Genomic DNA, 14,059 nt, shown 5'->3' with positions numbered 1-14,059 from the left:
TTTGGTAATATTTCAGAGAAGGAGCCTGGGAAGGAGAAACACATTGATTAATATATCAAAATACTATCTTACAGCACCTGTTATACCCACTGGGTACCTGCCTTATTCTCCTTGCTCAACTTCTACCTTGAATGCTTTTCTGAAACCATGGCTCTTGTGTCCTGATTTCTTCATGCTGTTCCTGTTTGGACAACCCTTACATCCTTCCCTTTCCTGGTGAAGCTGTGCTCCAACTGATGAGTAATTTTCTCAGATACATCAACAAGAAGAGAGTCTATGCTTGAGGAGATTATGGGGAATTACAGATTCTGAAACTTTCATCCAATATAACTTATTTCCCCTTAAAAACCTGAATACAAGAAAATCTGGATGAAGGGGAGAATTTTAATATGCCAATTCTCTACCTTGCACACACTGAAGGTCTTCAAATGTAAAAATTTGAAAATAGACAAGAAACTTGACTAACCAAGCTTGTGTCTTTGGGTGCAGACAAGTGTGATTTAACTGTAGATTCTCTTCTTTGTGTACAAAAAAGACTGGCTGCATTTCCATGTATTTTTACTTCCTTTATTTGTTTACTAAATATTTGTTGAGCACTTACTATGTGCCAGAAACTAATCTAGCCACTGAGGATACATTAGTGAACAAGAGATAAAATCAGCTGCCTTCATGGAATATATATTCCAATGGCAGGAATTAAGTGTTTAATTGCTAACATCTACATAGGACTTATTATGTGCCAGACATTGATTTACTCTCCACAGTAGCATGATGAGACTGCTACTGTTATTTACCACCCCCATCTTCCAGGTAATTTTTAGTAGTTTGTCAACAATTTTAGAGCTAGTAAGAGGCTCTAAAAGAAGTAAGAAGTTGAATCTAGGCAGACTAGCTGCAGAGTTCATGTTCTCAATCTCTCCAGTTGACTGTCTCTAACTTATAAGTAAATTATAGAGGATGTTAGAAGTCAATGATTTCTTTGGGAAAAAAAAATTAAGTGTAAAAAAGGAGTAGAGCATACAAGGAGAAATCAGAATCTTAAAAAGGGTAGTTAGTAAAGGCTCAACTAGGATGTGTGATTTGAGTGAGAACTTGAAGGATCTTGAGGAATCAAGAGAAATAAATACTTATGGTAAAGATGTTCAGACAGAGGGAAGGAACTCCAAAATCCTTGCAGCAGAGCCATGTCTGGCCTTCATGGGTGCAATTTTGCTTCCACTTTATAAATAAAGCACATCACATCTGTTTATCATAAAACACCCATCTTTGAGTTCTACTACCATTGTGGCAAAATATAAAGCTTTCAAAAATGATCTATCATAATTCTTTCTAATAATTTCAAAGCAAAATTTTTGTAACTTTTTCTTCCACAATTAAAAACAGAAATAAATGGATGGATGTGGGGCACTTGGGTGGCTCAGTTGTTGAACGTCTGCCTTCGGTTCAAGACATGATCCTGGGGTTCTGGCATTTAGTCCCATTTCAGGCTCCCAACAGGGAGCTGCTTCTGCCTCTGCCTATGTCTCTGCCTCTCTCTCTCTCTCTCTCTTTTTCTCTCTCTGTCTCTCATGAATAAATAAATAAAATCTTTTCTTTTTAAAAAAAGAAAAGAAACTTATGGATGAGACAAGAGTTAAAAAAGAGAAATAAATAGAAAGATGTATTATCATCATTCCTTGATATGTTCAATGATGCATTATAAGGGGTTAATAAAATGTGAGGCAAACAAAAATAAGAACAAGCTCTGATTTGATTTTAATATGCATTTCTTTTTAAATTAAAATGATCATACTTATTAATTGGGAAAAAAATCTAAACATCATGAATACTTGCCTTGTTAATATAGGTATGGGCCTAGTGGTAAACCTCAAAGTATCTTATCTGCCCCAGAAGAGAAAGAATTTACAGAGCTGGTCGTGGTTAAAGCTAAGCTTATGGTTGCTATTGCATGTACTTAGCCCTAAACTTCTCCAAAGTCTTTATCAACCAGTTGGTATTGTTCCTGATTTACAGGAATTAAACAGCTTGCAACAGAGGCTGCCCAGCCAGACCCTGGCAGGACTGATGTGGAGCTCACGAATGCCTGGCTGTTTTGCTTTGCTCTGTCACAGATGGCTTATTTCTAAGGACAAAGTTCTTTATTTTCTTTCAAGTTTTCTTCCAGTTGTATAAAGAATGGAGGTCCTGGCAGCTTGATATTCACTTTCCTCAGTCCCAGAAGACATTAATCAAGGTCTAATGAGAAGAGATCTTAGGCTCAGAATCAAGAGAATGGGACACATATCCCAGCATTTTCATTATCTAGTGGAGCAATTTATAAAAATGGATTTTTGATCCTTTTCAGTATCCTCATTTGAAAGTGAAGGCAAAAATTACTTCTCTTCTCATTTTCATAGAATGTTGTAAGAAAAAGTGAGAAAATAGGTTGAAGTACACTAAAAATTAAAATCTTTAGCAATAAAAGTGGTTGTGTATTATCCTGTCTTATTTTCCTTACCTTTTTATTCGTTAATAATTCTTGAGATTTTCACAACCTGTTTATTCTCTTATCTAACTTTTTAATCTTTCCGGCTTCTTCTGCCTCCTTTCACTGATTTAATACTTAAGTTATTTTTCCTCAAACAGACTTATTTCTAAATTAATTCTTTTGAGTCAATTCACTTACCTAACAACCTCAGTACTACAGTTTTGCAGATTATTTTCTTCTGCTATGCCCTCGTGTCTGAATTTTAATTTGTATATATTCTTATGTGACATTGGCTAGCATTCGCTCTAATATAATATAAGGACCCCAGCAGTCAACTGGATTTCATCCAAATCTCTGACTGCACTGGTTTGGCGGCTCTGCTCCCATCTGCCCAGACTGAAAGGATCAAATGCAAAGGACTGGTTCTCCTGAACAGAAGGAATGCTTGCACATTTGGGTAGAAGTATGGAAATTCATGCTGAGTAAGATTTAGGGAAGCCTAAAAAAGAGGTAGTAACTGAGGAGACCCAAGAAAACGATGCTATTCTGAATTAGATGGAAAGTCACCACAAACTCTTTAAGGAGACTGAAGAATCTATTTCTCCTTTTTTCCCTATTTCATCCATTTTTCTACGTAATGTTTAATGAGCTGTCTTAGAAATATAACCTAGTCTCAAACACTAATATAATGATAGAAGAATTTATCCTCTGATGAATTATCCAATGTCTTTGGTGCCAAGCTGTGTGAATTCGTCTTTCTCCTCATTCTCCCCCATGTGTCCACTGTTTCCCTGTCTGTATTCAGTTCACTGTTTTCCCCAAACCTATACTCTTCTTACTTTTTTTTTCTTTTGCTAAAGATAACTTGGTCTGCTTAGTCTCTTAACCTCTCCTAAGCTATGCTCCTCTTGAAGTCAGGGGTCATGTTGTTCATACAGTATTTCCATTCCCAGCTCCATATTCTACTGCAAATCCTCAAGAAGTTGATAGATTAATTTCCCAGCCCTCACATAATCCTGTGTGGACTCACCCTGCCCTCACTAAAGTAACATCAAATACCAGCGAAACAGTTGTGAGATCCATATTACTTCTACTTCTGATCTTAGTGCAGTGGCTTCAAGCTATGTACCATGAAGCCCAAAGGGCCTTTGGATTCTGGAGAAAAGAAAATGAAAACCAGTGTTCTAGTGAGAAATTGCAACCATGTCTAGGCACAGATTGGGATCTCCAAAAGCAGATGCTGACATGGAGTTTGAAGTGTAAGGTGTTTATTAGAGATCAACACTTGTGAAAGTTTGGAGGAAGCACAATTGGGCAGAGGGACATGTCAAACTGTCATGCAGCTTAAAAAAGCCTTAGCCAACCCAAGCCAGGAAGGGGGCAGGGATTGTCTGGAACAGATATTGCTTGTCATAGATGTCCCTATGCGTTTTGGACCAAAATAGCTGAATCTTTATACTTTCTCTTTCCTCAACACACACACACACACACACACACACACACACACACACACACACAGCTTCCAGTAACCAAATGTAGGCTCTGACTTTAGGTGGGGAGGATGTTTGGAGCTGAGATCCACCCTGTAGGAGCTGACACCTGGAGGCTGCTGGCTGACCACATTCCCCACAGCTGAGCAACCAGTCTCACCTTGAAAGGAAATCTATGTGGCATGTCTCTTCACCTACCACTTGAATTGTCAGAATTATATTTGTACACATGGATTAAAAAGTGGATATGTGCTTAGTTAGCCTTGAGTTTAGTTCTGCAAGGCATGTCATTGAGCAATCTTGAGTCTACTATGAAAGTAAACTATAAAACATCTCTGTAGTTATTTCTTTCAGAGTTCATGCTTCCTCCTCTGTCCGTATTTCAGCCATCTCTTCCTTGGAGTGTATTATAAACAACTCTTAAAATTCAAACTCTTCTTTTATCAATTGTCCATATCAATTAGTTGATCTGTTGCAACCACAGTTGAAAAAGCTGACATTATTTGGGGTAGTACAATTACTACTAGCCAAGTAACTTCTATGCTTAGTGCCATTGTCATCATGTATCAGATACAAACAAAGGAGCAAGGGTCATATGCTAGCCCGAAATAGACATCAAAGAGCATCTGCTGTTAGTTGCTGCATTCACAAAAAATGAATGGGAACTGTAAAAATTAATCAGAGCCTTTTTGATCACTGACACATTTTAAGATAAAGCAGTTATAAACGATCACAATATGGTTTCCTATTCTCTTTTATTCTCTCTCTTCTGATCCTGTGTCCCCTCTCCATGCTACCATGTCTTCCTCCTCTTGACACTTCTGATTTTTGCAAACATAGTCCCTTTGGGGGAAGAAAAGGGGGGAAAGAGAATTAGCTAGAATTGGTTATATGAACTGCAAAGAAGTTCACCACTCTGAAGCAGTTGCATCTGTGAAAATCTAAAGCTTTTCCCAGTGGGCCATGATAATTGTGTGGTTTTCTGGGAAGGCCTGACCAAAGCTTCAGTGTTGTCTGAGGGCTCTTGCCCCCTGGGGATTCACATATGTACAGATATACTTCATTATGCTTGAACAGGAATTTCACCATTAGTGATTAAAACTCAGTTTAAATGGTTTGCCATAGGGTCGCCTGGATGGTGCAATTGGCTAAGCACCCTACTCTTGATTTTGCCTTACGTTATGATCTCAGAGCTGTGACATAGAACCCTGTATACGGTCCTTACTCAGTGGGGAGACTGTTTAAGGATTCTCTTTCTCCCTTTTCCTCTGCCTCTCCCTCTTCCTTCTCTCAAATAAATAAAGAAAGAAAGAAGAAGAAGTTTGCCAGGGCACCTAAGCAATGAGAAGTCTTCAAGAGTTTCTTTTATTCTATCTTTTTTTCAAACTGGGTAAGTTATCACATAGTTGGGCTTCCAAGAATCACAATGAAAGGGTTCAAATGTCATCTATTAATTAGTGTTTGTTTTAGTAATAGGCTGCCAAAATTTGATAGAAGATGAGAACAGTACTTGGTGAGAGATGGCATCTATGGCAATGTGTATTATTCTAAGTTAGAATTTTGGGGAATAGTTTTGATTCAGGCTAGGTTCAATAACTGAAATCACCACCATAGCCTGTTACTTAAAGGTATGATCCATGTATCTGCATCTCTGCTATGAAGGTTCAAATTTATTGCATATGTTTGCATGTGTTTGCACATGCATGTGCTTTAGGGCATGGAGAAGAGCAGTATCATACTTTACTTGACATAGCAACTACTAAGTGCCCTCAGAATAAATACTATACTAGTTGGCAAATTTTCTCCCCAGGCATTTGTGCATAGTTAAGCTCATAGAATGTGTCTTAAAATGTTAATTTTTACTGAGCATTTATTGTACATAAGTCTTAGCACTGAAAGTTCTATAAGTGCACATGAATTATTTAATTAAATCCTTACCAAATCCTACTATCAGGCGCATTGTTATCTCCATTTTTACACATGAGGAAATTAATACTTAGAAACTTTAAGCAACTTGCCTAGGGTCACTCAACTAGTAAGTGGCAGTGTCAGGGCTAAAATCAACTCTTCATGGCTCTAGGACCAATGGTCAACCAGCTGGTAAATGGCACACTTGGGATTTAAACCCAGGGCTTTCACCTCCAACACTTATGCTTCAAAAAAAAAAAAAACAAAAACAAAAAAACCACCAGATTTTATTTATTTATTCATGAGAGACACAGAAAGAGGCAGAAACATAGGCAGGGGGAGAAGCAGGCTGCCTGTAGTGAGCCTGATGTGGGACTCGATCCCAGGACCACTGAGCCGAAGGCAGATGCTCAACCACTAAGCAACCCAGGTGCTCCAAAGAGTAATCTTTTAAGCAACTTATACAGCCTTGGTGTTTAGAAAGCACACTAATAAATACTGTATCTGAAGAAGATAGGTAGAAGCTGAAGCTAAGACCAAATACATACCTACAAACTGAAACAAAATAAATAAAACACAAATTAGTTAAATGTCCTCTGCTTAATTCATGATTGATTGACAGGCAAGGAAATATCTTGTCTTGGAGGTTTCCTTTCCACCTTAGTTCAGTGGGACCCATGCTCCAGTCCTCAGACCTCTCCAGAAAATGCACTTGTGCTTTGTTGCCACAATAACTGGGACACTAGTAGGTTCCCCCTACTCCTTCACACTCTCATGTGCTGATCTATCATGTGCTCCAAAGTCAGCCAAGGGGAGGAGAAAACAGGAGCAGGCCTTCATCTCCCCATCTTTTCCAGGGGCTGCTGCTTTCTTTCTTTCCTCAAGAGGAACAACAGTAAAAACAAAACAAATCCAAAGACCACTTCTGAAAATCCCCAGGAAATTCCTTTTCCAGAGTTCTCACTCACTAATTTGGCTAACATTCCTACTCGTACAGACCCAATGAATCCTCCATAATTGCTGTGAGCCACAGGGGGAAAAGGCTAGGAGGAAATCTCTTCTACAACAGCAAACAGCAAGAGTAAAAGAGGCAAGGGATTTTGCAGAATGTTAGCTTGCTAGAATTAAGAACAAAGCCTTTCTTGCCAAACCTATCCTAGTCTGGCCATCATGAAATGGTATATGTTGCCATTTACAGCAATTTTATAATCAACAGCTTCTTATAATTCTTAAGATCTCATATTTTTCTCTGTCCTTGTCTGTATTCCCGTGTGTGTTGTATGTGTATAGTGGGTTAAGGAGTGAGAGGCTGTAGGACAGCCACAGATGAGAACAAAATAGTTGTTGTTACTGTTACTTTTCCTCAAGATGACCCCTTCCCTCCAGAAGAACAATATGTTGTGATCTTTGGCTGCCCAGGCTTTACATCATCCATATTACCCTGCGGTGGCAACAGATTGATGTGTATTTCTGCTGCCCCCAGAGAATTACCCTCTAATCCTTCCTTTGCTGCTCCAGCACAATTGCTCAGAAGAGCAGAGAGAGTGCATACAATTGATTCCAATATATCTTTCAGTTAAGCTACAGTCTAGGACATCAGGAAGAAGAAAAAGAAAGAAAAAAAAAAAGAAAAAAGAAAGAAAGAAAGAAAAAAAGGAAGAGAAATCCCCAAAACTTTGAATCATGAAATGCTTGTCCATTCTAGATCAAAGAAAAAATCATACAATTTGGTTTGATTCTTTGACCTCTAGTATAGTTTCCCACTTTTCAGCAGCGAAAGATTAATGCTTGCTTGTGAACATTCTGTAATGAGGTAATAGTGGAGGTGATGGTATGCATTTTTAAATTACATTTTGTGGAAGACCAGCTTCTACCTACCACTATCTTTGGATTCTGGCATTAACTTTTCTTAATGGGCATCAAGGAAATGGGGCTTTGTCTAATTAACTTTAACTGGATTGGGGAAATTTAACCTTAGTTCATATGTCCTCAAATATATAATTAAGAATAAGCAAGAGGTTAAGTAGAAGAAATATTTAGTAACTCAAATAATTTTGATGTAAACTAGTAAACATCTATTGTATGGGGGACTAATCCTATTTCTTTAGGAGATCGCAGATGACAGAGACACAGATCCCACCCTCAAGCTGCTCATAATCTAGGAGAGAAGAATAAAAGTTTACACATATAACTATAATAAATACAAAGGGCTCTAAATTGGTTTGTAGAATTGACTGACTTATCTATACTTCTGTATGTGAAGGCTCTAAGCTTAAAATTTCCAAACCTCTAGCCCTACATCCATGGCTGCTGGAATCAAAAGACTCAATATTAGAAATTGAAAGGCCATTATGCCTTCAAATTATAGGAACAGGAAAGAGACAGGAAGAACACTTCAGGCAAGGAAAGCATACAGGAGTCAAAGAAATTACTAAAGTGCTCCAGATGAGCATTTAGAGGGTACACCTGGTACTTAGGTTTGTAGTTTCTTCAATAACTGAATTTTGTTAAATAAACATAACCTAAAAGGAGCAATAAAAGGTAAAAGCTTAAAAAGAAAAAGGGATAAGCTATCTCTACAAAGTAGTACTATAAAAATTCTTAGGCATTTGTCCCTCATGCTTCTCAGGAACAAGTCTTCACAGTTAGAATTTGAGTTTAACTTTCTGAATGTGAAAAGAAATTCCATATGTGTATATACTTTTTGCAGCCTGTGTGATTTAGCAAAAAACAGGCAGATCTATTGCTTTCATACTTATATTAGAAATGCCAGATGCATAATCACAATTTAGGTTTGATTTTTTTTTCAACTCAAACAATAGTGTTCCTTTAAGCAAAATTGGCTTGACTTTGTGAGTGAATGCAAAAATTTAATGTTTTGAAATCTTGCAGAATAATTTATTGGCAGCTCAAGATCTTGTTTTGCCAAGTTTTACTCCAAAATAATTTTCTTACTCACAGTTGATACGGGGAATGGCAATTCTCACTTGAATATATGGCAGTTATACAACTGAGCCAACTAACACACTGGAAGAATGAGGATGTCTTAGACTCAAGGAAGAGACCTAGTTATTTCAGTGATGGGCACTTGGGGGCCCAAAGAGGTAGGTGACTAGTCAAAATGTGCATTATCAGTTAGTGGCAAAGGCAGAACTAGTAATGTGTTCAAGTTGGCAAGCTTCCAGAAATACTCCCCTAAAAGAAAAATTAGAGAAAACTCTGGGAAGATGGTGGCTTGAGGCATCCCACAGCCTTCTATTCAGGGCTCTGACTTCAACTCAGCCACTTCTTGCAGGCCAATGGGCAGGGGTAAGTCAAGACATGTTTCCATACTTCCTCCTCTTTGGGTCAGCATTCTAGGGCTCAGTACAAAAGTCCAAGCAAGGATCATAAAGCAGTCCTTCTTGAAAAGTCCATTTTAGCTCTCTGAACTTCAGAGTCTCCCTGACCTTAGGGATTTGAAGAGAAGGTGAACAGTTAGGTTTACTCATCTCTACCTCTGAGATTTGGAGACAATAGAAGCAGAGAAGCTCTGCCTTCAAGCATGAGACAGGAGGAATGCAGTCAGCTGTATGTACAATGACCCACCAGGCAGGAGGGCTGCACCTTCCAGCACATTCAGGAGCACTCTCATATAATGTGGCCAAATGAGCAAATACAGAAATGACATTTTGTTAAAAGGGCATATAAGCCAGAAAGCAGAATAAACAAGAAAACTCAGAATAAACTGCTAAAGAAATAGAGCTGCTTCTTTTAAAACTAGATCTAAAAGGAGAGAAACTTGTAAAGAGATCTGAATATAGTATTCAGAATAATTCCTAGCACAAAAACCACATGACTTTTTAAACTTGAAAATTGAATAGATGAAGTGAAAGAGAAAGTCAGCACTATAGATGCTCAAGTTGATGCCTTAGAATATCTGGTAGAGGAATATGTTAAGTCATAGAGCGGGAGAAGAAAAAAAAACACGATAGAAATATGAGAAAAATATGTACTTTGGAAAATAAATTTATGAGAAAAAATGGAGGTGACAAATGGAAGAGACAATGATTAAATACATGATTGAAGAAAATTTCCCTGAGCTGAAGACCTGGGCCAGCATATTTAACTGCTCATCAACTTCCAGATCAGACTGCTGAGATAGTACTGCAGCTAGATGTGTCCTTATCAAATCACTGGAATCCAATGATGAAGACACATAAGTATTTAATGCATCCAGACAGACACAAGTAATATACAAAGGAAAAGGAATTAGATTGGTAGTGAATTCTTGCAATTCCAAAGCAATAAGACTGTGCAATATTATCTGCAGATGCTTTAGAATAAAGGACTGGATATGTGACAAGATATTATTCCTTAACAGCCTAGAAGTATGCTATTTGCAGAGATTACATCACCCATATACCCCACCTGAGGAAACGTTTAAGAAAAGACTGAAGCCAGAAAATGATAAATCTGAACTTCATGATAGGTGTAATGGAAGAAGAGGTAAAGTTGATGAGAAAAGAATTTGGTAATATATTTATAACTAAAAATAACTGAATAGTGATAGGTTCTCTGGGAACTTGTACACTGAGGGATAAAGAAGAGTTGTTTTTTTTTTAATTATAAAGGCACTCTGCAAGAAAAATTCTAATAATCGTGTGAAACTAAAAGTATAAAATTATTTGAGAAGGAGTTTAGATGGTAGAAAGAAGGGGAAAATAAAAACATTCCAGAAATCTCATATGGTGTGCAGATGGGGTTAGGGGAAACTAGTGAGCAAGTGAAAATATTCTAAAGTTCTCACCTTATTAGGAGGAGAAGGAGAAGCAGAGGATTGAAGAGCCTTAATTAGGGAAAGAGTTTTGATCTTGTTTTCATATAATATTAAATAAATGTGGGTATAATTATGGGCATAAGGAAAATGAAGGTGACCATTTACGAAAAATAAAATTATACTAGAAATCTTTAGGTAATAAGGGGGAAGAAGCAATTAATAAAGTTAATAACAACTTAATAGACATTAAAAAATTAAAATAAATAACGAAGTATGGAGTATTAAATAAAATCAAGTATATCATTATGCAAACATAAATGACAAATTCTCCCAATAAAGATCACAGAATATTAGATTGGAGTAAAAATAAAATTTGAACTATTTATTATTTACCAGAAACACAATTAAAGAGAATAGATAAACATGGAAATAAGGGGATAGACCTATGACTTCGCAAATATAAATAAAAACAAAACAGGAAGTGCAATATCAGGCTAAGATTAGCTTTAAAATTAAAATTCCTAGGTAGAAAAAAGAGATATTACATAATATTAAAAGGTATAATTTATGAAGCAGAAAAACAGTCCTAACTCTGTAGATATTGAAAAACAGAAGAGTTAAAGAAATAAAGCAAAAACTAATAGTGATTCAAGAGAACCCAGTAAAAAATTAGTGATGGCATATTTCAACATATTTCTTACAATCAGATCAAGTAGACAAAATATTAATAAGGACATAGAGAAATTTAATAATATATTTGATCAACTTTATTCAATTGATGTGTTGAATCTCATATTTGGGGAATAGAGAATATTTTGTTACATTTAATAGAAATTTACAAAAATCAATTACATATTTGGATACAAATAAGACTTCAATATTTGTTTTCAATTTTTTATTTAAATTCTAGTTAGTTAACATATACTGTAATATTGGTTTCAGGAGTAGAATTTAGTGATTCATTATTTACATTTAACACTCAGGTCAACCCAAGTGACCCCCCTTAATATCCATCGCCCATTTAGCCCTCCCCTCCATCAACGCTCAGTTCGTTCTCCATAGGTAAGAGTCTCTTATGATTTGTTCCCTCTCTCTGTCTCTTTTCCCCGTTTCTCTTATGTTCCTTTATTTTGTTTCATAAGGTATTTGTTTTTCTCTGACTGACTTATTTTGCCTAGCATAATACACTCTAGCTCCATCCACATGGTTGCAAATGGCAAGATTTCAGTCCTCTTGATGGCTGAGTAATATTCAGTTGTGTATATATATCACCTCTTTTTTATCCAATCATCAGTCAATGGACATTTGGGCTCTTTCCATAGTTTGGTTATTGTTGGTAATGCTGCTATAAACACTGGTGTACATGTACCCCTTTGAATCTGTATTTTTGTATCCTTTGGGTAAATACCTAGTGGTACAATTGCTGGATTATAGGGTAGTTCTATTTTCAACTTTTTGAGGAACCTCCATTACTGTTTTCCAGAGTGGCTACACCAGTTTGCATTGCCACCAACAGTGCAAGAGGGTTCCCCTTTCTCTGCATCCTCACCATCACTTATTTCGTGTGCTGCTAAAAAATCATGGAATACTTCACAAATTTGCCTGTCATCCTTGTGCAGGGGCCATGCTAATCTCTGTATCATTCCAATTTTAACATATGTACTGCCAAAGTGAGCATTCAATAAAAATTTTTTATCATAAATCCTACACTCTAAAAATCATCCAATAAAATAAGAAAAATATAATAGTAAAATACTATCTTCTTTAAAATAATTAATGACTTTCCTATATAATCTTTGTCTTAAAGGGCAAGCAAAACTAAAATTACATTTTATCTGAAAAGAATTAAAAAGAAAACACTAATACTTATTGAAAACAGTAAACACTAAAATGTATGGGAAACAGCAAAAGCAATATTCATGGCAAAAGCTATAACCTTAAATTATTTTATATTTAAAAAGAAAGAATGATGGGACGCCTGGGTGGCTCAGCGGTTGGACATCTGCCTTTGGCCCAGAGCATGAAACTGGAGTCCCAGGATCTAGTCCCACATCAGGCTTCCTGCATGGAGCCTGCTTCTCTCTCTGTGTCTCTCATGAGTAAATAAATAAAATCTTTTAAAAATAATAAAATAAAAATAAAGAATGAAATTAAGAAAAGTTAACATTCATCTCAAAAAAAATGTGAAACAACAAAACCTACCAAGACAGAGTAAGAAAAGAGAATTAACGTATACAATCTGAAAGTAATGGACTAGAAAACAAAACAAAAATAGTAGAAGAGATAAATACAAAAGCTAATCCTCTGACAAGCTGAAAAGAAGTAAACATCTCCTAATCCAAATTCAAGGGGGAAAGGGAAGAGAGAAAACAGGTGAAAAGCTGCAAGGTTATGGATGATAAAGGAGACCCAACCACATCCAGAAAAAGAATAAATTTGTAGTATATAAGAGAATACTACAGGAAACTCTATGGCAACAAAATTTAAAATATAAAGAAAATGGGTAATATGATGAACCCAGATAAATGAAGAATTAGAAAACTTGAGTAGATCAGGTAAATATAGAAGAGGCTGAAAGAGTGTAAATATTTTTTATCGAAAATAGCAACTGATAATATCATAGCTAATTCACAGGCCCGCTCATTCTCCCTCCTGTTCCTTGTTCTTTTCTTTCTTCATACCTTATACTAATATATATCAAGTGCTCAGTATATATCAAGTTACTGTTTTAGGCTGCAGTATACAATATTAAATAAAATAAGGCCCCTGTTCTTGAAGAGCGTATCTTCTACTTTACACCTTGTAGGTAAAGATGGTGGACTGTTCAATGAATTTCATGATATCATAAACTGTCAAACCTGCTACAAAGAGTATATAATAAATTCACAGACCAATCTCACTAATGGGTATAGATATAAAAATAATAAATAAGATACAATCAATGGAATGTACGAAGATGTGTGGAAAAATATACTGACTAAAAACATTTGTTCCAAGATTTTAATCATGGCCCTAAATTAGGAAATCTATCAATATAATTCACTATATCAACAAATGAAAGAAAAAAAAACATTATAAACATACAAATGGCATCTGAAAAAAAGTATCTGATAAAATTCAACAATCCCTAAACTAAAACTCTAACAAAATAGGAATAGAAGGAAAAGTATTAGCTACATAAAGTTAAGATATTGGTTCTATTATTTAATCTATTCTCAAAACACAGAGCCTTTTCCTTACATTTGAAGGAGTTCTATAGAGTTAAAAATCTTAATCCTAGTTTTTATATACTATCAGGAAAAATTATGGCCTTACCAATCACAAAGCAAATCCAGAACTTAGACCTAGTCACCACCTAAGCACCTCCACAAAATGAAAAGCCAAAAGCCCAATGAGCTTCCTGTGCAATTCCAAGACACTTGATCCTTGCACTGG

General features: G+C 36.2%; 1 non-coding gene across 1 annotated transcript; it reads right to left on the bottom strand.

Moving 5' to 3' along the window:
* Positions 1-12,198: 12,198 nt before the first annotated feature.
* LOC119874119 lies at positions 12,199-12,302 on the bottom strand. Its single transcript, XR_005367330.1, has one exon. It is a non-coding gene; the product is annotated as a U6 spliceosomal RNA (small nuclear RNA).
* Between the last annotated feature and the right edge of the window lie 1,757 nt (positions 12,303-14,059).

Source organism: Canis lupus, chromosome 11 (genome assembly GCF_011100685.1).
Source record: "Canis lupus familiaris isolate Mischka breed German Shepherd chromosome 11, alternate assembly UU_Cfam_GSD_1.0, whole genome shotgun sequence".
NCBI classification, from domain to species: domain Eukaryota; kingdom Metazoa; phylum Chordata; class Mammalia; order Carnivora; family Canidae; genus Canis; species Canis lupus.
This window is presented reverse-complemented; position numbering and strand designations above follow the sequence as displayed.